We start from the raw sequence: 21,378 nt of genomic DNA on the forward strand, positions 1-21,378 counted from the left end.
ATGGAACAGATGAACATATACACATACATTGTACTGCATCATTAGCAAGGCAAGCAACAAAGCTCAGAACATAAATACTCTTTTTATTACATAAACTCTGAATCTGCCTCAAAAGTGCAAAACATTAAGGGCAACGGCCAGTCCAAATTTCGATTCCACACATGTGTGCATGAAAACTTGCACGACAAACTTGCAACACAGTCCACTGCCATGGTAATCTCACCAAGATAGGGGCATCAAATAGGCAGTTAAGGCACCACTCAGGAAGGAATGGTGTGGGAAGGGAAGCTCTGCTTTAAAATTGGGGAGAAGTTGAAATGGGAGGGGGATAACTGTCTGGGCTAGTCGGAGGACTGGACCTGGAAGGGGCAGAACTGGCTGAGGTAGAGGGATCCCTCGATGTGGTAGCTTGAGGGCTGGCTGGACCTGATGGATACGTGGCACAGGGAGGCGGAGAAATGCTGTGTGGAGGCTCAGTGGCCGATGGTGCATGTGGAGGGCTGGGTCTCAATTGTTTGGGGATCTGATATCCACTAAGTGTCTTGGCACAAGTAAGAAGTGAGGCGGCCCTAACAGCCTCCCTCTTCCCCGAAAGTGTAAAAGGTGGTGGTGGATCTTCCTGTGGAAAGTTCCCTGACCTGGTGGTATGCTGCGATGATGGTGGCCTTATGCCCTGCCTCCCCTGTTGCAGAGGTACTTTCCCCTCTTTGCTTTCTTGCCCATGCTTCACGGGGGGTGGTAGGAGTGGAAGTGTTTGGCAAAACAGCCCTCTGAAGGGGGGGCAGTTGTGACAGGCACCAGGTCCAGGGCAGACATGGCAAGTGTTTGAGTGGATTTGGGATCAGGTGTGAGGATAGGAGGGCACTTGAAGAGAGAGGAATATGAGGTATTCAATGTGGACGCATGGTTTTTCGTTATGTTTCTGAGTTCCCTGTGATGGGCTTGTTGTGGTGCGGTCATGTGTGCTTTTTGTGTGCTGTGGGGATGGGGTATGGTGTCTGTGTCACTTGGAGTGCTGTTGTTGTGTGCTGCATGTGGATGACTGGGTATCTGAGTGCCTGATTGCTCTGATGTGTGTGGCTCTGGTCAGGTGGGGCACTGGGAGTGTGGATGTGGAAGAGATAGGAGCTAGACTGGGAGCTTGGGACTGCAGAATGGCTGCTGTCACTGTGGAGGCCACCCACGTCCGAATGAATGCCCTCCATGAATGCTACAACCTGTGACAGCTTGTTGCCATGATCCTGGAGGGCATTCAGGAGTGCAGTCTGACCCACACACAGCTGACGCAAGATGTCTATGGCTTCCACACTGAGGGCCGTAGTGGAGACAGTGGCAGCGGTGCCTGGCGGGAAGGAGAATCTACCCTTTTTAGGGAAGCGGGCCCGAATACCACTTTGGGGAGCATCAGGGAGTGTGGACACAAAACGAGGTATAGCGGACAAAGAAGCAGATGTTGAACTCCCTGTGAATGCCAACAGCGAGGACTCACCACTGGAGTGTGAAGATGTGGAGGTAGGTGTTTTCGGACCGAACACCTCCAGGGCACTCCTGTCCCCCTCCAGGGTGCTAGTCCCCTCAGTGTCAATGTACTCCCGGGGACCAGTTATGCCAATAGCTTCCCCTACGATGTTGGGCCCCTTTCCTTCCCTGCCCTCGGTAGATGTCGCAAGAGACAGAGACATAGGTTCAGTAAAATGGGTTGCTCATAAACATGATAGGCAATCAAACAGAAATACTTGGACTGAAAGTCCCACATCCAACTTCTCCATGTACTGTCTGCATATCCCAATTTCTGGCATGAGCAGCTGATGCATGGAAACATGCTTAGTGGTAAGTCATGCTCCATGTTGTGTTGACACAGCCAAATTTCTGTGCATGTGTCTACAACTCAACATCTCATTCTATCGTCTGTAGGCACACCTACATGCCTGCAGGTAAGAGAGTCATACACCCAAAAATGTTGTGCTTCTCACACTTGAAGTATGAGTTCACTGAACACAATAGATACAAACTGAAACCTATCCATTGTTAAGTGGCATTACCTCCTTACATCCACTATGTTTGGCACTGAAGCACAACTACTGTTGAACAATGGTAGCCACTTTGTAGATGTTTCGATTACATGGAAGTTGACACCACCAATCTCTTACTGCACCCTAACATGATGCTCACTGCTGTTCACTGCCAGTTGATGTCTCTGAGACTCACACTGCTGCATATGTCACATTGACACATATTTTGTGGGAATGACGTGCTACTAAGCCCCATGTACTAAAGTTGTCACAAAGACAATGCACAATAGCATGATTTGGGCAATGTGATGCAAGGCCTTTGCGTGTTGTTGTGACATGTCACATGCCAACACCATTTCAATTACCTGTCAAGCCGCTAATGATCCAAGGCATGAAAGTGCCTTCTGAGAATGAAGCTATGAGTGGCCTCCATAAGGACAGCTAATGTGTGACAATACCTAGGCTCTGGCATCTGACATCCCTACGTTGCACCACCTGATGACATCCATTACACATCAATGTCCCAAGAAATCACTCACTGATTTGAAGCAGTAGCCACAACTTCACCATGCACTAATGCATATGGATACACCTCCACAATGCAGACATATTGAGGACTGCCACTCTGAGTGACATATTTTTACCCAGCAAAAGTTACAGTCCAACACCTCACTCACATCACAATTTGCCATACCCACTGATCACATCCAACCATGTTCAGCCCTAGTGCCAAACCTAGCTCACAATAACCATGTTTGGCTACATTGCATCAAACTTCCACTGTCTAACCATCCCAGACATGTTGCCATGTACACAATTAGCAAATGCAGATCAGCCAATGCATCACAGCAATTATCACTATCTACACCATCAGCGCATGTGTGCACTTGCTGTCACAGTGGCAGGGAATTACTTCATGTGATGCCATGCTGCTGATATTTGGCTAAAAGTTTAGCAGAGATGCTGTCGTCTGTATCATTTAGAAAAACACAACCCATGGGACAGGTGTAACCTCTGTTAACTCACTGCACCCTCGGTCCACATTTGTGCATGTCTCTATCCACTTACACATCATCACATGAGCACACTATTGTGGGAGCCACACAGCACACACAAGGCTGACAAGTGTACTGGGCTACACACTTCACACAACGTCTTCTCCTGTGTAGGAATGTCTCAGTTCAGACAACATTCACTAGATGGTAGATGAAAACATATCAAGATGAATTGCTATGACACCGTTCATGTATATCCCACATGAGAATCCAAACGTTGTACACATGCAGAACATCTGCACTCACCACTGAGCCTACTTAGAAGCGATTGCATCACACTAGAGACATCCCAGAGGTCACACTAGAGACATCCCAGAGGTCTTGCCTTTCTCTGGGCTGGGATTAATGGAGTCACTCATGCACCAAATCACACTTTGCACAATACCCACCCACAACTTGCTGCTGTTGAGCCCTCAAGTGTCCATCCAGCTCTGGCTGTGTCACTGCCAGGATGCGGGCCAATAGTGGGGTCATACTCCAGCGTGCAAACCTGCCACTTCGAGGGACCAGCCCAGCGTCATTTCCGCTAAGTTTTTGCTGAGGTGGCAGATGTCATCCTGTTAGAAATGAGGGGGCTCTGGTTGACGCAGGTGTGAACCCACAACAAGCAGGGACCCCTTACTTCTCGTCAGGGCGAAGGATGACTCCCCAGAATAACCCCTGCTCACCCTCTAGGTGCGTGGCGCGAGCAGTCTAGGCTAAGTCACAGGCGTACACGGTTAAGCAAATGCAATTACACATACAGTAAACCCCTTGCATGCACCACAAATGGACACCAATCAGGAAGTATATAAAAATAAGCTTTTATGTAGATTAAGCAGATTCAAATACAAGGCCCAGTAACGTTGAACTGATGGGGCCACAATTCTTGGAAATACGATAAAGTTCTCTTTGTTTACGGAAAGTTCTTGGGGCGGGCACAAGGTAACTGTAGGCCTCAGCGCACTTCGTGCTGAGGCAGCGCCCAGGGAGCACACAGCGGATGACAGGGAAATAAGAACGTTGCGGACCCTGGATCCGATGCGAGCTCGCGGTCGAGTTCGTAAGTACAGTACCTTGTTTCTTGACGCAAAGGCGGGTGCGGGATTTCAGCGGCTCTTCGACAGAAGAGCGAGGCGGCGTCCGGGGCTCCCACACTTCACGAGGGGTGTCTGATCTTCAGGCTCACGACAAGAGCGGGGTGTTGCAGGTGGCGGGTGAGCAAAGCGGGGCAGCCGGACACGCAGATACGTCCGGGCCGTCCGAGGCTTGGAGATGCTCACATACGCCGATTCCGGCGGGAGGGTGAAGGTGCGCAGCGAGCCTCCGACGAGCGAGGTGACAGGGGTAGCCCAGCACAGCGTAGGGGGAGCGGCTCAGATCGAGCGAGGCTCTTCCCAAGGCGGGGGCGGCTAAGCAGTCCTGGTCACGGCCCCAGGAGGGACTGGGGCACGAGGGTCACAGCTCCGGCGAGGGAAAGGACACCACAGTCCAGCGGCAGGCGAGTGAAGATCAGGTAGAGCCCAATGGTCCTGGGGCTCAGTTCAGGGGGCAAGCTCAGTTCCAAGCCCTTGGAGATCGTTTTGGAAAAGCACAAGTCTTGAAAGTAAAAGTAAAGTAAAAGTCTTCAGCAACAGTTTCTCTTCTCTCCTTTGGCAGCAAGGTCACCACTGCAGGCCAATCCCCCAGGATAGGGACAGTCTTCCTCCTACAGCTTTCCCGGTGCCTCCTCCTCAGGCAGAGATTCTTCTTGGTCAAAAGCGGATCTAGTTTCTCAGGAGCAGGGCTCCTCCATTTATACAGCAAATCTTTTGTTCTCCCAGGCCAGGGGGGCCCTTGCCTAGTTCAGTCCGGTTTCTGAGCACTTGGTTTACGCGATGCAGGCTTCTCCTTTCAGAGTGCAGGGCAGAGTCCTCAGACGCTCCACAGGGGGCGGAGCCGGCATTGAGGTGGTAGAGTACTGTCCTATTCAGAGCCTAGGAGCACTCCTCCCACCCATCTACCTGTCGATCGTCCTATTCACCACCAGGCTACCTAGCCCTGCCCATCTGGGTTCCCCCAGCCCTGTCACTCACACCAGCCAGACATCAGATACACATCACGCAGAGGCGGGCTGAAATGTTTAGGCAAGCAAAGGCCAGCTTTCTAAAAGCGGCATTTGCAAACCCGGAATATTAAAATAAACCTTGCGAGAAGATGTACCTTATTATTCCGAGTTCAGGCATACTAAACTCGATTTTCTACCATGTTCCCTGGGTCGGTTAGGATCATAGGGTGTAACAATCCAGGCCGCCCATACTGGCCTATGAGAACAGGGTAGCCTTGCAGTAGTGAACAACAAGATGGCGGTCATTCACTACTAGGACATGCCACGCATCCAGGCTTGTCCTACCTTAGGCTTACAACGCACCCTGCCCGTGGGCCTACCAGAGGGGTGACTAACATGCAGCTAAGGGAAGGTTTTAGGGACCGGCAACTGTGGGCACTTGCCAGTCAGCATGTCAGTACCAGACTGCACGCAGGTTCTGCGATGGCAGACCTTAGACATATTTTACCGGCCGCTTCTGTGGGTGGCACAACCAGTGCTGCAAGCCCACCAGCGGTGTTCGCATTTACATGCCCTGGCGCCCCCGGCGCACTTTACTGGGGTCTGACAGTAAATCAAACAATCCAATCATGGAATCCAACCAACATATACAATTTACATAGGGAGCACTCGCACCGCGACACTGGTTGGCAGTGGCACAGCGCGCTGAGCGGCCAACACCATAAAAACACATGAGGCACAGCGACAAAAAGAGGAAGGGAGACTCACGCCAAGGTGCCAGGTCTAACACGTGTCCCCTCCAGCTGAAAAGTGGGGAGAACTACCCTACCCCAGGGAGTTCCTCATCACTAAGGCGGAAAAATCTGGCCAGACCGTCAGCATTGGCGTGATCTGTACCAGGGCGATGTTCCACCGTGAAATCCATACCCTGTAGGGAAATGGACCACCTCAACAGCTTTGGATTCTCACCCCTCATATGCATCAACCATCTGAGGGGCCTGTGGTCCGTCTGAACCCGGAAGTGAGACCCAAACAAGTAGGGTCTTAGCTTCTTCAGCGCCCAGACCACAGCAAATGCCTCACGCTCAATAGCACTCCACCTTTGTTCCCGTGGAAGTAACCTCCTGCTAAGAAAGGCTACGGGTTGATCTAGGCCCTCCTCATTAATCTGTGAAAGAACAGCCCCCACACCATGCTCTGAAGCGTCTGTCTGAACGATAAACTCTTTGGAGAAGTTGGGAGCCAAGAGCACGGGCGCCGTGCACATAGCAGTTTTCAAGGCCTCAAAAGCTTTCTGACAGGTGTCAGTCCAAATCACTTTCCTGGGCTGCTTCTTCGAAATCAGCGCTGTCAAGGGGGCAACCATGTTGCCATACCCCTTGACAAACCTCCTGTAGTACCCGGTGAGACCTAGGAAGGCTCTCACCTCCGTCTGGGTTTTGGGCGCCTCCCAATTCAGGATGGTTTCTATCTTGGGCTGAAGGGGTGCCACCTGGCCACTCCCAACTTGGTGTCCCAAGTACACCACGGAACCCTACCCGATCTGGCACTTACTCGCCTTGATCGTGAGGCCTGCCTTGCGCAGCGCCATCAACACTTCCCAGAGGTGACGCAAGTGTTCCTCCCAAGTGGAGCTGAACACTGCGATGTCATCCAGGTAGGCTGCACTGAACGAATCCAGCCCAGCCAACACCTGGTTGACCAATCTCTGGAAGGTGGCAGGGGCATTCTTCATCCCAAATGGCATAACCCGGAACTGGTAGTGCCCATCTGGGGTGGAAAATGCTGACCTCTCTTTGGCCCCCTCGGTCAAGGCGATCTGCCAATACCCAGACGTTAAATCAAACGTGCTGAGGTAGTTGGCAGCCCCTAGCCGATCGATGAGCTCATCAGCTCTGGGGATGGGGTGTGCGTCGGTCCTAGTGACCGAATTGAGTCCTCTGTAGTCCACACAGAACCGGAGTTCGGGTGTGGCTCCCGGCGCTGCAGCCTTTGGGACCAAGACCCCGGGGCTGGCCCAAGGACTGCTAGAAGACTCAATTACCCCGAGTGCAAACATCTTGGAGACCTCCTCCTTGATGCATGTCCTCACCCTGTCAGTCACCCTGTAGGCCTTGTGCCGCACAGGTGGACTATCCCCAGTGTCCACATCATGGACGCACCAATCAGTGACACCAGGGACCAGGGAAAACAGGTCAGAAAATTGTCCCAGCAACTGGCGACAATCCTTCTGTTGCTCAGGGGTCAGGGTGGAAGAGAGGATGACACCATCCACTGACCCATCTTGCTCCTTGGCTGACAGGAGGTCAGGAAGAGGTTCTGTCTCCTCTTCCATTCCAGCATCTGTTGCCAAGAGCATGCCCACTTGGGACCTCTCCAAGTGGGGCTTGAGGCGGTTGACGTGTAGGACCCTTAAGGGGCTCCTAGGAGACTTTAGGTCCACCACGTAGGTAACAGGACTCTTGCGCTCCACCACCTCAAAGGGACCGGTCCACTTATCCTGGAGCGCACACGGCTCCACGGGGGCCAAGACCCATACTTTCTGCCCAGGCTGAAGCTCTACCAGAGTGGCGTTCTGGTCGTACCACCGCTTCATCTCCTCCTGGCTGGCTTCCAGATTTGCCTCAGCAAGTTGCCTGAATCGCCTAGTCTGATTCCTGAAGGCCAGCATGTAACTATATACATTCTGGGGAGGTTTCCTGGGAGATTGCTCCCAGCCTTCTTTGACCAGACTTAGAGGTCCTCTGACTGGGTGACCATACAGAAGCTCAAAGGGACTGAACCCCAGAGACTTCTGTGGCACCTCACGGTAAGCGAAGAGAAGGCATGGTAAGAGGACGTCCCACTTACGCCTCATGGCTCCTTCTAGGCCCATTATCATGCCTTTGAGGGTTCGGTTGAATCTCTCAACCAACCCGTTTCCTTGGGGGTGGTAAGGGGTGGTGAACTTGTAGGTTACACCACACTCTTGTCAAAGAGATTTCATGTACTTGGACATGAAATTGGTACCTCGGTCAGACACCACTTCTAGAGGGAATCCCACTCGGGAGAAAATTCCCATCAGTGCCCGTCCCACCACGGGGGCCGTCACTGTCCTTAGAGGAATGGCTTCCGGGTACCGGGTGGCATGGTCCACCAGGACCAGGATGAACCTATTGCCCATCGCTGTCCTGGGGTCCAGTGGCCCTACAATGTCAATCCCCACTCGCTGGAATGGGGTACCGACCACAGGGAATGGCTGGAGTGGAGCCTTCTGCTTCCTTCCACTCTTTCCACTTGCCTGGCAAGTCTGGCATGTCCTGCAGTGAGTATCTGAACTCCTGCGCATTTGAGGCCAATAAAAGTGGGTGACAAGCCTTTCAAAGGTCTTGTCCTGCCCCAAATGCCCTGCCAATGGCACATCGTGAGCCAGCCCCAGTAGGAAGGCTCTGAAGTCCTGGGGTACCACCAGCGCACGGGCTGACCCAGGCTCAGCAACCTTAGGCTCTGTATATAGGAGGTCGTTCTCCCAGTAAACGAAATGTGATCCTGACTGATCACCTGCGGCCTGGTCTGCAGCCTGCTGCCGCATACCCACGAGAGAAGGGCACTCCTTCTGTGCCTTGCAAAAATCCTCCCTGGTGGGACCCCCTTCCTGCTGCCAATGGGTCAGCTCCGGCAGGTCTCCCAGTTCAGCTATCTGCTCCCCTGTAGGCTCCAGGGCATCCCCCTCAAGGTCTGCTTCCTCCTGGACCGTGGGAACTTCAGGGGCTGGCTTCCCGCGCCCCTTGCTCCTTCTCTCTGAGGCCGGTTCCTGGGCCTCCCTCTCAGGCTCCAGGACCTCTTGAGTACCTCTACTGGCTGCCATGGACCGTGTGGTGACACACGCCCAATCCGGCATACCCAACATCTCCAGGTGAGCACTCCGCTCCACCTTAGCCCAAGGTGAGCTCTCCAAATCGTTCCCTAACAAACAGTCTACAGGCATGGCGGGCCTCACAGCTACCTGAAGAGTACCAGAGACCCCCCCCCCACTCAAAGGGAACCTGAGCCACCTTGCAGTGTCTCTCTGTGTTGTCAGCGGCAACAACAGGATAGAATGCATTGGGGACCACCTGCTCCTGAGACACCAGGTGACACCTGACAGCTGTCACACTGGCTCCTGTATCTCTAAGAGCTTCCACTCTATGGCCATTTATGGTCACCCACTGCCTGTACTTCTTAGTGTTCTCAGGCAGCTGGGTTGGAGGGACTACTTCACGGTCTCCTAGCGAGACCAGGGACATCTCTGCGGGACCCCACCCACCTTGGACATCCCTCTCCTCCCCCAAGGCTACACTAGTCACCTGCCGGGGTGGAGCACCAGTGGGTGCTGGTTTACCAAACAATGGACACTTTACATCAGAGGCAAAATGCCCCAAATTGTTACACCTGTAACATCTTACGGGCCCCTTTTGAACAGGAGGACCTGTCGGGGCCCCGGTCGGTTTCTGGGGTGGGGGAGGCTGAGAACCCTTCCCTTGGTTCCCTTGGGGACTATTTTGGGGCCCTTTTTGGAACTGCTTCTGTTTACCCCTGTCCCCCCCACTCTTCTGCTGGGGACCCTGCCCACCTTTGGCGGAATCTCCCACGGTACCCTTGTGGACCCTGGTACTGACCCAGCGGTCCGCCTCCTCAGCAAGCTTCCTAGGGTTAGTCAGCCTACTATCGATCAGGTGCTGGCGTAGCTCAGGAAAACAATTACTGGACAAGTGCTCCCATGCCACTAAATCAAGAAGCCCTTGATAATCATTTACCTTACTACCCTTTACCCAACCATCCAGCGCTCTGCAAAAGAAAGTCACATACTCCACATACGTACAATTGGGAATCTTAGTGCAACCCCTAAACCTCTGTCTATATAACTCAGGGGTCAACCCATACCTAGCCATCAATGCTTCCTTCATATGGGCATAAGAATTATGAACATCAGCAGGTAAATCTAACAGTGTGTCCCGCCCTTCACTCAGGAACCGTCCCCACAACCCCGCTCCCCAATCTTTCTCAGGGACCCGGTGGGAAGACATGGCTACCTCGTAGGCTCTGAACCACTGCCCGATGTCGTCATTCTTGAAGAACTCCTTCACTACATCCTTGGGAATATAAACTCTTGGTTCCGCCGGTACTGGCGGTGTGCTGCCACCAGAGGGATTAAGCTCCAAACTTTTTGCTTTCAGCTCCACCTCCCTCAGCTTCATGTCATGCTCTAATTGTAGTTTCTTTTCTTCCATGGCTAGTCTTTGTTTTTCCATATCCATCTGCCCATGAAGTTTTGCCATCTCCACCTCGTGTGCCCGGGTTGCTGCCCTGTATGCCAACTCTTCTGGCGACAGGCCTCTGCCAAACTCATGGACACTTTCTGGTGGAACCACTTCCACCTGATTCTCTGGTGCCTTTGACTCATACCAGGCCCTCAGCGCCTTCACGAATTGGGTCTTGTTTTTCAATCCAGTTTGGGCAATTCTGAACTTGGAGCAAAAACCTTTCAATTCTTCATTGCTATAATTCCGAAGTGCGCTTTCTTCCCAATCTATGTCCTCAAATCCAGAGATTATAGAAGCTGCCCTTCCGGCGGGAAGTGAACCAGGCATGGTTCTAACAACGGAGATTCTTGGCAAAACAAAAACAAATTCTAGTCTTGTGGCTGTGTTACTGGTCTGCTCTCACTACGTGGTGATCAGTGATTCACTATACGCAAACCACAAATGCAAATCCGTAAATCCTCACCGCTGCCACCAATGTTAGAAATGAGGGGGCTCTGGTTGACGCAGGTGTGAACCCACAACAAGCAGGGACCCCTTACTTCTCGTCAGGGCGAAGGATGACTCCCCAGAATAACCCCTGCTCACCCTCTAGGTGCGTGGCGCGAGCAGTCTAGGCTAAGTCTCAGGCGTACACGGTTAAGCAAATGCAATTACACATACAGTAAACCCCTTGCATGCACCACAAACGGACACCAATCAGGAAGTATATAAAAATAAGCTTTTATGTAGATTCAGCAGATTCAAATACAAGGCCCAGTAACGTTGAACTGATGGGGCCACAATTCTTGGAAATACGATAAAGTTCTCTTTGTTTACGGAAAGTTCTTGGGGTGGGCACAAGGTAACTGTAGGCCTCAGCGCACTTCGTGCTGAGGCAGCGCCCAGGGAGCACACAGCGGATGACAGGGAAATAAGAACGTTGCGGACCCTGGATCCGATGCGAGCTCGCGGTCGAGTTCGTAAGTACAGTACCTTGTTTCTTGACGCAAAGGCGGGTGCGGGATTTCAGCGGCTCTTCGACAGAAGAGCGAGGCGGCGTCCGGGGCTCCCACACTTCACGAGGGGTGTCTGATCTTCAGGCTCACGACAAGAGCGGGGTGTTGCAGGTGGCGGGTGAGCAAAGCGGGGCAGCCGGACACGCAGATACGTCCGGGCCGTCCGAGGCTTGGAGATGCTCACATACGCCGATTCCGGCGGGAGGGTGAAGGTGCGCAGCGAGCCTCCGACGAGCGAGGTGACAGGGGCAGCCCAGCACAGAGTAGGGGGAGCGGCTCAGATCGAGCGAGGCTCTTCCCAAGGCGGGGGCGGCTAAGCAGTCCTGGTCACGGCTCCAGGAGGGACTGGGGCACGAGGGTCACAGCTCCGGCGAGGGAAAGGACACCACAGTCCAGCGGCAGGCGAGTGAAGATCAGGTAGAGCCCAATGGTCCTGGGGCTCAGTTCAGGGGGCAAGCTCAGTTCCAAGCCCTTGGAGATCATTTTGGAAAAGCACAAGTCTTGAAAGTAAAAGTAAAGTAAAAGTCTTCAGCAACAGTTTCTCTTCTCTCCTTTGGCAGCAAGGTCACCACTGCAGGCCAATCCCCCAGGATAGGGACAGTCTTCCTCCTACAGCTTTCCTGGTGCCTCCTCCTCAGGCAGAGATTCTTCTTGGTCAAAAGCGGATCTAGTTTCTCAGGAGCAGGGCTCCTCCATTTGTACAGCAAATCTTTTGTTCTCCCAGGCCAGGGGGGCCCTTGCCTAGTTCAGTCCGGTTTCTGAGCACTTGGTTTACGCGATGCAGGCTTCTCCTTTCAGAGTGCAGGGCAGAGTCCTCAGACGCTCCACAGGGGGCGGAGCCGGCATTGAGGTGGTAGAGTACTGTCCTATTCAGAGCCTAGGAGCACTCCTCCCACCCATCTACCTGTCGATCGTCCTATTCACCACCAGGCTACCTAGCCCTGCCCATCTGGGTTCCCCCAGCCCTGTCACTCACACCAGCCAGACATCAGATACACATCACGCAGAGGCGGGCTGAAATGTTTAGGCAAGCAAAGGCCAGCTTTCTAAAAGCGGCATTTGCAAACCCGGAATATTAAAATAAACCTTGCGAGAAGATGTACCTTATTATTCCGAGTTCAGGCATACTAAACACGATTTTCTACCATGTTCCCTGGGTCGGTTAGGATCATAGGGTGTAACAATCCAGGCCGCCCATACTGGCCTATGAGAACAGGGTAGCCTTGCAGTAGTGAACAACAAGATGGCGGTCATTCACTACTAGGACATGCCACGCATCCAGGCTTGTCCTACCTTAGGCTTACAACGCACCCTGCCCGTGGGCCTACCAGAGGGGTGACTAACATGCAGCTAAGGGAAGGTTTTAGGGACCGGCAACTGTGGGCACTTGCCAGTCAGCATGTCAGTACCAGACTGCACGCAGGTTCTGCGATGGCAGACCTTAGACATATTTTACCGGCCGCTTCTGTGGGTGGCACAACCAGTGCTGCAAGCCCACCAGCGGTGTTCGCATTTACATGCCCTGGCACCCCCGGCGCACTTTACTGGGGTCTGACAGTAAATCAAACAATCCAATCATGGAATCCAACCAACATATACAATTTACATAGGGAGCACTCGCACCGCGACACTGGTTGGCAGTGGCACAGCGCGCTTAGCGGCCAACACCATAAAAACACATGAGGCACAGCGACAAAAAGAGGAAGGGAGACTCACGCCAAGGTGCCAGGTCTAACACATCCCAACTCTTGTGGCAGTGAGTATGGTGTCAGTTTGAGACCCCCATGGCTCGCACCTTGCGGGTGAAGGCCTTCCATATAGCCTTACACTGATTGACCTTGAGCTGTAGGTATGGGAGACAAGATTAGGAAATTATTAACACTGTGTTGTGGACCATTGTGTGCCAGTCCAGGAACATGTATACACATACCACACACATACATCAATGGACAGCAGAGGCCATAGACGATGTCACATAGTACACTCGGAGCAAGCTTTCTGATTCCAATGTAAACATCTATGATGATGGACCGACTACCTGCCCATCTTATACACATGCAGAGTGCCAGCACAGAAATGAAGGTGGAACAGGGCTGTGATGCACTATGTGAGTGAGCATGACAGACAATATGCTGTAAATGATGTGTAGTGGTCACACTCACAGTTTCTTACACTACACACCCCTTAATGTCCTGGACCATTGCATAGCTACACGTGTCATGGAGATCACAATTAGGGACCTGATTGTACATTCTCCCACTCTTGTCACACAGTGTAGGCCTGTCTTGTGTGCTCCTCAGATCTCTAATTGCTGCTTCGTATATAGGAGGGTGGACTACACATCTGTCTTTCTAAGACATTTAAATGATGGGGCCTTGATACATTGTGCATTTTCTTGACAGTCTTGAGGGCTTTTCACTGACGCAAATAGTAGTCCATCACAAGAATCACATGCAAGTACAATGATTACACCGTGCACACAAATGTGAGACTCTACACATAATAGCACCAAAAGAAGGATGACATGTCCACTTTACATTTAGCAGATGTGTGAGAAGTAAGTTGCTACGGATCTAGACAGATGCAGGCCTTGTACTCTTGTCCAGACTGGGCACATCTTCATAGGGTCACTGTCAAAGCAGTACACCCATCAATCAGTACCCTCTGCCCAATCGACATGTAGCATCTCACTAATGATCATATGTACACTTAATGAACTATAACATGACATGTCACAGGGAATGTGTGTACAGAGTGAGATTTCCGCAAGTCAGCAGTGTAACTGTACTACTGCTAAATCACGTAATGTCCATATCATCATTGCATGCAGTCAGGGATCAGGGTGAATAAGGCTATACACCACATTGACGTGAAGTCATACTGCTAGGCAGTGTCTCACACATTTACATTACCCATTCTGAGAACATGTGTGATGTTTGGCTTCAATGGAGCTGCACCAGTGTTCTATGGTGCCATCTCCCCACATACTCAAGTGCAACAACTTGTACGTCATGTATGGCCCATGCTGATCTGAATGCATTTACATTGGCTTGAACTCAGAGGCACATACTAGTGTACAGTTACATAGTATGAGCATTCTGAGCGCACTCACAAAATGTACACATTCACTTACCAGTATGTCTGGAGCCCATACTGGCCAAGGACCTCGTCCACCAGGACCTCCAGCTCCCTTATGGTGAAGGTATGGGCCCTGATGTTCTCAGTACGAGTCATGACTGGGTCCAGAGATGAGGTACAGCAGCAGATGGTAGTGATGAATGGCAAGCAGCAGTGTGTGTATGCAAGTGACAGGTGTGTCAATTTCACAGACATATATAGGCTTCTAGGGTTGTTCCAGTGGGACTCCGCTGATGCAATTGGTCCCCCTGGTTTGCATCATTCAATTGTTGCCAATGCCTGTTACCTCAGTGGCGGAGCACGCCTACCTCAACATTAAAAACTGTAAGGCACTACCGCGATGGCGGTTCCCATTGACTGCAATGTTATTGTAACGCCCTGAACGTCTCAGGATCGTTTAACAGACACGACAATGAGGACGCAACCACTTGTGAAGGGTTAGTTCTTTTAATGAAGGCAAATAAAATACAAAGAACAAACAAAAGTTATAGTCACTGGAATCCTCCAGGCTAAGTACGTTACCAGCCCACAGCACGGATGGTCCTAACCGTCCTCTGCATATACGCCGATCCCGGCGTATGCCAACAGAGGGCAGAAATGAAATGGCCGACAATGCCAATCGGTAGGCTGTGAGGGGCACGAAGAGTGTTGGGGAGAATCGAGGAGTCAGGGAAACACCCAGCCGGGGTCTCTACCTGAAGGGAGCAGCCGCTCAACCTCTTCCTCAGACTGCACCGGGACGCGGAGTCACCTCCTGGTGATGTGTCACCGATACCCCAATCACAAGCAAGAAGACTGAACCGAGAGCAGCCGCTCGATCGATCCTGTGGACTTCCGAGTCTGTAACGCGGCAAACACCTCCTGGTGTGCGTTACAGCTGGCAGTCCCTGTGTCTCTGGTCGGGCTGGGAGTTACGACTCCAACCAGCAAAAGCGCCACTGCGCTTGGACTCAGCCGAGTCAAAAAGCGAAGCTCAATGGTTGACCGGTAGAGCTTCCGGGTCCTTCACAGGTGACGATGGGGCAAGACACGGCCCAGGGAGTAACGACTCGACCTACCTCCGTTCTTGCCTTACTGGAGCACCACTCCGGAACACTGCTCTTCACGAAGCAGGTACGTCGGTGTAAACACAATATCCGACAGCCTTGTACCTCCCGGTTCCTCCCTTTATAGGGAGTGTTTTCCTTGAGTTATGTAACAGCTCTCCTGTTTACATAAGGGCGTGTTTTCCTTGAGTTATGTAACAGCTCTCCTGTTTACATAAGGGCGTGTTTCCCTTGAGTTATGTAACAGCTCTCCTGTTTACATAAGGGCGTGTTTCCCTTGAGTTATGTAACAGCTCTCCTGTTTACATAAGGGCGTGTTTCCCTTGAGTTATGTAACAGCTCTCCTGTTTACATAACCTCTCAACCGCTAAGCATCCTGGGAGATGTAGTCCGTTTTCGCTGGTTACCGTTTTCCTCCCCTCGTATGACAGGAATTCTTGACAGTTATTCGCATTGGGGGTGTCACACCGCGGTGGTCAGGATGTCTCTACCGCTATCCTGCATCATTCAATTGGGGCCATGCCTGTGACCGCAGTGGCAGAGCAGGCCTATTGGGACGTTCAAAACTATAAGGTACTGCTGCGATGGCGGTTCCCATTGGCTGCAATGTCATTCCCATAGGCTGTGTCACAGCATGGGGAGAAAGCAAAAGACACACAATTGATGGACGGAATGCAGAACAAATCAAAACATTCTCCCCCAGTCAAGAGATCCAGGTTAAATCCATCATTCATTTGCTCACCATGCCACCCCAGTTTAGATCTGGCCATATGCAAATCAGTCTTGACCCTGTGCCTCATGGGACAAGTCCGGCCCGAACTGCCAAGCCAGGCCCTCCCTGGACCGGAAACAAGCATCCTAGGACCGGTTACGGGGTTTCACCCCTCTTCAGCCAGGTTAGCTTGAATTCAGTGGCACAGTGAGCCTGGGACCTACGTCTAGGCATACCCGGCGCACTTAGGGTGACAAAGCAAAAGACACGCAATTGATGGACGGAATGCAGAACAAATCAAAACATTCTACCCCAGTCAAGAGATCCGGGTTAAATCCATCATTCTTTTGCTCACCACGCCACCCCAGTTTAGACCTGGCCATATGCAAATCAGTCTTGACCCTGTGCCTCATGGGAACAGTCCTTAGGTTTGTATCTGCTCTCTGTTGTGCCTGTACTCTGTCTGCCCGTCTCTCTCCTGTACTCCGCTGCCCTCGTTCTGTACACCCGTTCCTTTTTTGTACCCCCCTGCCCCCTGCTCGCCACTGCGACCTTCTTTACTTATGTGCCCCCACTGCCCGGTTTTCTCCCTCTGCCCCTCGTCTGCGTCCCACCCCTGCTGCGACCTTTCTGCTCTGTGCCCCCTTTTCTGCTTCTGTACCCCTTTTTTCCTTGTTTCCTACACGCGACCGCTCCGCTTCCCTGCTCCCGTCCCCGCCGCTGCTTCCCCTACGGCCCGCCCCCTCCGCGCCCTTTCGCTGCCCCTGCCACCTGCCTCCCAGCTGCTCCTCCCTCCCCACCTCCCCATATATGACAGCCGCTGTGCAGCTGCGCCGCTGGCGCGCCAAAGGCACGCCTAAGGCAAGCCCATCTGCGCCCGTTCGCGCCTGGTCCACGCCCAGCGCCTGAACCCCTGGCCCCCGCACCAGCCATGAAGACCGCCTCCACTACGACACCAGCACCCTCGTTGGCCTCAACCCAGGAAGGACCCACACCTGCTGCAAGGCCGCCCTCGAAGCGCACCCACGCTCCCTTCGCCTGCCGGAACTGCAGCTTCTCCTGCCTTGAAGGCGCGAGACACCCGCCATGACGGAACCCAACCAGCTCAGATGCATCCTGATCAACACTCGCTCTGCACGCAAACACGCCGTTGAGGTCCAGAACCTACTCAACACTGCATCCCCGGACGTCGCCTTCCTAACCGAGACCTGGATGAACGAAACCTCCTCTCCAGACATCGCCATAGCCATCCCCGACGGGTACAAGATCACCCGCAGAGACCACACCAACGGAGCCGGAGGAGGAATCGCCATCGTCCACAAGAACACCATCAGGGTCTCAACAAACACCAACGACACTCTCAGCACCGCCGAACACATGCACTTCCAGATCCACACGGACCCCAAGACCACCCTTAGAGGCACCCTCGTCTACAGACTGCCCGAACCCCGACCACAATTCTGCGACTCCATCGCCGACCTCATCAGCATGCACGTGCTGACCTCCACCGACTACATCCTCCTCGGAGACCTGAACTATCATCTGGAGAACAACAACGACAACAACTCCTCCACCCTGATCGAGAACCTCGCCAACCTCGGACTAAAACAGCTCGTCATGACGCCAACCCACACCGCCGTTCACACGCTTGATGCCATCTTCTCCTCAAGCCCCCACGTCGCCTTCAGCCACGCCTCCGAACTCACCTGGACAGACCACCACTGCATCAACTTCACCTTCTGAAAACCACTCACACACCACAGCACCCTACAGATCCCCCGCCGCTGCTGGGGCAAAGTCACTGAAGAACAACTACAGTCAAACCTCGCACTCAACCCACCGACCAACCCCACCAACCCCGACGATGGTGCACGCACCCTCAGACGCTGGATGGACGACTGCGCCAACACCTTAGCCCCGCTGAAAAAGCCAACCAACAGAGACACCAGCAAGAGAGCCAGCTGGTTCACCCCGGAACTCCTAGTATCAAAGCGCACCTGCCGGAAATTGGAGAACAATTGGCACAGCGACAAGACGCCGGACAGCCGTGCTACCCACAAAGACGCCATCCGCAACCACCACCACCTCATCAGGACCACCAAAAGGACCTCCTTCAAAGATCGCCTTGACAACAACGCACACAACAGCAAGGAGCTCTTCAACATCGTGAAGGAACTCTCCAACCCCAGCTCCAGCGCCAATGACATCCCGCCATCACAAGCCCTGTGCGACTCCCTCGCCACCTTCTTTCACCGCAAGATCACCGACATCCATGACAGCTTCAACCCACGGATGACCCCTACAGGCTTCGACACGCCGGACCCACCGCACCCCATCGACCACGACTCCCTGACTACCTGGGCCAACGTGAGCCTCGAGGAAACAATCAAGACCATGGGCACAATCCACTCCGGCATCCCCGTGTGACCCTCTCCCACACCACATCTTCAACAAAGCCGGCAGCTCCATTGCACCCCACCTGCACAGCATCATCAACCTCTCCTTCGAGACGCTACCTTCCCAGAGAGCTGGAAGCACGCCGAGATCAACGCCCTACTGAAGAAACCCAAGGCGGATCCGAGCGACCTCAAGAACTTCCAGCCCATCTCCCTGCTTCCGTTCCCAGCAAAGGTCATCGAGAAGATAGTCAACACCCAGCTCACCCGTCACCTCGAAGACAACAGCATCCTGGACCCCTCCCAATCAGGATTCCACAGCAACCACAGCACCGAGACCGCCCTCATCGCCGCCACAGATGACATCAGGATCCTGCTAGACAAAGGCGAGATGGCCGCCCTCATCCTCCTGGACCTCTCCGCCGCCTTTGACACCGTCTGCCACCGCACACTATGCACGCACCTCCACGACGCAGGGATCCGAGACAAGGCCTTGGACTGGACCACCTCCTTCCTTTCCGGCAGAACTCAGAGAGTCCGCCTCCCCCCGTTCCAGTCCGAAGCCTCCAAGATCATCTGCGGCGTCCCACAGGGATCCTCCCTCAGCCCGACGCTGTTCAACGTCTACATGGCACCACTCACACGAATCGCCCGACAGCACGACCTCAACATAATCTCCTACGCCGATGACATGCAACTGATCCTCTACCTCACCAAGGACCCCCTCACCGCCAAATCCAACCTCCACCAGGGAATGAAGGCTGTCGCCGACTGTATGAAGGAAAGCCGACTTAAGCTGAACTCAGACAAGACGGAGATCCTCATCCTCGGGCCCAACCCCTCAGCATGGGACGACTCCTGGTGGCCCGCATCACTGGGGACACCCCCGGGTCCTACCAACCACGCACGCAACCTGGGCGTCATCCTCGACTCGAAACTCACCATGACCAAACAAGTCAACGCAGTCTCCTCTACCTGCTTCAACACCCTCCGTATGCTCCGCAAGATCTACAGATGGATCCCGACAGACACGAGGAAAACAGTCACCCAGGCCCTAGTCAGCAGCAGACTCGACTACGGAAACGTCCTCTACGCCGGAGCCCCGTCCAAGCTCATCAACAGACTGCAAAGAATCCAGAACGCCTCTGCACGCCTGATCCTCAACGTCCCGTGCCGCAACCACATCACTCCCCATCTGAGGAACCTGCACTGGCTCCCCGTCGACAGAAGACTCTCCTTCAAGCGGCTGATCCACGCACACAAGGCACTCCACAAAACCGGCCCAGCCTATCTCAACAGTCGACTCTCCTTCTACGTCCCCAACAGGAAACTCCGCTCCGCTGACCACGCCCTGGCCACGTCCCGCGCATCCATAGAACCACTTCCGGAGGCAGGTCCTTCTCCCACCGCGCCGCCAAGACCTGGAACACCCTCCCCCTACGACAAACCGAAGACCTGCTGACCTTCAGGAGACGACTCAAGACCTGGCTTTTTGACCAGTAGCAGCAGCACCCCCCGCGCCTTGAAACCCTTATGGGTAAGTAGTGTGCTTTACAAATTATCTGATTGATTGATTGATTGAGTTTAGACCTGGCCATATGCAAATCAGTCTTGACCCTGCGCTTCATGGGAACAGTCCAGCCCGAACTGCCAAGCCAGGCCCTCCCTGGAACGGAAACAAGCATCCTAAGACCGGTTTCGGGGTTTCACCCCTCTTCAGCCAGGATAGCTTGAATCCAGTAGCACAGTGAGCCCGGGACCTACGTCTAGGCATACCCGGCGCACTTAGGGCGAGAAAGCAAAAGACACACAATTGATGGATGGAATGCAGAGCAAATCAAAACATTCTCCCCCAGTTAAGAGATCCGGGTTAAATCCATCATTCTTTTGCTCACCATGCCACCCCAGTTTAGACCTGGCCATATGCAAATCAGTCTTGACCCTGCGCCTCATGGGAACAGTCCAGCCCAAATTGCCAAGCCAGGCCCTCCCAGGACCGTAAAAAAGCATCCTAGGACTATTGTTCCCAGTAAGCTGCGCGCTTGAGCGGGCGCTCACAGGGTCTTTCACAAGCGCGCAGACAGTCTCACAAAGCGCGCACGTCTCTGCCTAGCTAGAGATTTAAACCCTTCACCAGCCACCGCATTTTAAATCGTAATGCCGTGTAGAGTGCGGTCTTTCAGCAATATGCAGATTGGAGATTCAGGGGCTCTAAAAAGGGGTGAAAAAACAAAGCCTCGTTAAAAAGTGAATGGTTTTTAAAAGACCTGTGAAGTGCTTGGGTGCGGCTCTGTGTGTGCCCAGGAAGCTTTCTCAGCCCCGGCTGTCACACACGAGGGGGGGAGAGGGGGGGGGGCTGAAGCACTTTGAACCCAATGGGCGTTGCTGGCCGGATCCTGCATCATCGTGCTGCTTCTCTGAAGCCTGGCTGCTCTCGCAGCTGCAGAAGTGCAGATGAAGCGCTCCCACTCGGAGGCCCCTCTGCGAGTCAGAATGTATTGTCTTCCACGGAAAGTTCACACCTCCTGAAAGCACAAGTCTCTTTTTTCTCTCCGACAGGGGGCCTAATTTTGATGCGCTGATTGATGTGATGACACAAGGGATCTCTCTAGGGCCATCACTGCTCTCTCTGCTCGCCATTGTCTGTGCGAGGGTTCATTTTCCGGTTCTCTTCATTTCTTCCACCAGGCTCTTCTACCTTGATGGGGTTACCTGC

This window comes from Triturus cristatus, chromosome 4_2, assembly GCF_964204655.1.
Source record: "Triturus cristatus chromosome 4_2, aTriCri1.1, whole genome shotgun sequence".
NCBI lineage: Eukaryota > Metazoa > Chordata > Amphibia > Caudata > Salamandridae > Triturus > Triturus cristatus.